This window comes from Emydura macquarii, unplaced genomic scaffold, assembly GCF_026122565.2.
Source record: "Emydura macquarii macquarii isolate MOO-44397 ecotype Brisbane River unplaced genomic scaffold, CSIRO-AGI_Emac_v2 contig_3235, whole genome shotgun sequence".
NCBI classification, from domain to species: Eukaryota; Metazoa; Chordata; order Testudines; family Chelidae; genus Emydura; species Emydura macquarii.
Genome location: NW_027133372.1, coordinates 697,692 through 700,243, shown reverse-complemented (window position 1 = coordinate 700,243; position 2,552 = coordinate 697,692). Strand labels below are relative to the sequence as shown.

The following is a 2,552-nucleotide window of genomic DNA, read 5'->3' as shown; positions in this document are numbered from 1 at the left end:
TCTCTCAGCCAATAGCACTGAAACACACTGGCAGAGTGCATGTCTCATCCCCCTCCACAGCTGGGCCGCATAGACGATGACAGTCTACTACTGCTATCAGTAACTCCATTAGCTGCAGCGGCAGAAGGCTGTACGATGGGTCTAAAGATTCCAGCCCTGCTGATGACCCATGTGGGAATCAATATGGTGCCACAGGAAGGAATCGTCACAGAAACGAGTTAATTGGAAAATTGTAACCATTAAGAAGGAGCTCATTTCCATGCTAATTAACAGAGTCAGGTTAGAGCTGACTTGCGCCATGAGCCTTTAAACAACAAGTGTGGCTTTCTATGATATCAGTCCTATGAGACTTAATCTCTAGAGGCCATCTCTGTACGTTTATGGCTTAATGTTATCAAACCAACCAGTGCTCATGAGAACTCCTGATCCAGCGATCACTGTGTCCTGCCCTGCCCCGCACGGGGAAGACATTTCTCTGGCAGGCACAGGATGTCAGATGCTGCACAGGGACTGGCAGGGGAATTCTCTGGTCTGGGTAACAGATTATTACTTGGAAAACTTTCCTGTGATGATCATATGGGGAGAATCACAATTAGTGACAGTGTGACATTGGTATTCTAAAGTGGATTCCATTCCAATCTGACTCCAGTAAACGCTTGGTTCAGGCCCCAGGGTGCTAGAAGAAGGAAGGTAAGCAATGCTGGATGGATCCTGTGCTCATTACCACCGTTCACTAGACACGATTGTTCTCACTCTTGCTCTCCACATCCCCCACCACATGTATCCCCAGTGCTGTTCCCTGTCCACACATGGCCTATAGCCCTTCCCATTTCTGTTTCTCCCTCTCTTTTTCTCAGTCTCTCTCTCTGTTTAATTTTGTCCCTCTCTGTCTCTCCAGGCTGGTCCACACTCATTAGTCTTTCTCCACATCTCTCTTACTCCCTTGCCTCCCCCCAAAGCCATTATCTCTCTGTAGATTTCTCACTCCCACTCTTTGGGATCTGGCTGTTCCAGGCCATGAGGCTGGCGAGAAGCTGAAGTGATCAGTGAAACACAGCACTGGGGATGTCCAAGTCACTGATTCCCCTCTGTCTACTGTATTCTGACTGGTGTGTGTGAGAGAGGGGGAGAGGGAGAGACTGGCATCCCACAGCAGACATTTCATGATGGCCAAGCTGAGTGCCACATCCCTGCACCCAACAGAGTTTGGTCTGGATTACAAAGCCAAATAAAACCAGACTTTATGGCCAGTATGATGCACCTCCAGTAACCATCTACAACATTGGCCTGCTCATTTGCCTGTTCAGGCGGTGGGTAATGGGATTGTCCTCTGGTTTCTCAGCTTCCACCTTAAGGGAACCTCTTCACCATCCACACACCCTCACCCTGGCCATCGCTGACGCTTGTTTCCTTCTCTGCTCAGTTTGTAATCTCATAGTTTTTATGGTAGAATATTTATGTTGTTGGAATTACATTATTTCCTTGACCTTTCTACTTGGCATGATGTCTTTCTTGTCTCACAGCGGAGCCTGTATCTCCTGACAGCCTCCAGCACTGAGAGGTGTCTGTCCATCCTCTACCCCATCTGGCACTGATGCCTCCCTCCAAGACACTTGTCCACCATTGTGTGTGCCATGCTATGGGCTCTCTCCATGCTGCTTTCCAGACCAATGGCTCTTTTGTGTGCTTATTTTGCAAATGAAATCTGTGTCATAGCTCACGTACCCATCACCGTTGTGAATTTCCAGATATGTGCTCCCCCATGGTTCTGTTCAGCTTTACCCTGTTCTTCAATGTCTGATGTAGCCCACAGTGACATCAGCCAGGGAAGCTTTATGCTGTTATCCTGCTCACTGTCCTCTTCTTCCTCCTCTTTGCTGTCCCCTTCGGTGTCCACATTTTCCTCTTTTATTGTAATGTGTATGATTCCAATGTGATATCTCACATACTGGCATCTGCAAACAGCGGCATCCACCCGTTTATTTACTTCCTAGTCGAGGGCTACAGGAAGCGGCAATTCAAGGGATCCATCAAGATTGTGCTCTAAATAGTCTTTGACGAGAAGGATCCCAGAGAAGGTGGAGAGACCTACAGAGCAGACCTAATGGAAATGGCCACTTAAATCCCTAGAGCATCCAACCTGGGAGACAGATCACATGGGGCCAGCTCCTACTCCCTTTGGAATCAGTGGGGAATGTCCCTGAGACTTGAATGGGAGCATGGAGAGGCCCACAATGGTCCCATTCACTTAGTTTTAGAAATGTCACTGACAAACAATTTAGTTTTGACGGCAAGTTTCTCACGGTGTGACCTAGTGAGTGTTATCATCTTCTCTGTAAAGAACTATTGTCAGGGACTCCTAGCAGCTTCATGATTATCCCTGTAAATATGCTGAGTAAAATGGATTGGTCAGGAGAAATGGTGGTGGTGGAAATAATAACAACAGTAATGCAGGACTATCTCTGTGTAAATCATTCGACAGCCAGCTCCCCTGTGCAGAGACGTTTGCATGGAATGCAGTTGATCATTCCATGCAGTCTGGACTCTTGCTG

The 2,552-nt window shown here is 47.5% G+C and overlaps 1 pseudogene; it reads left to right on the top strand.

Annotated features, from left to right (window-relative positions):
• The first annotated feature begins 1,163 nt into the window (after window positions 1-1,163).
• Window positions 1,164-2,122, top strand: LOC137142607 (mas-related G-protein coupled receptor member H-like; annotated as a pseudogene).
• The last annotated feature ends 430 nt before the right edge of the window (window positions 2,123-2,552 follow it).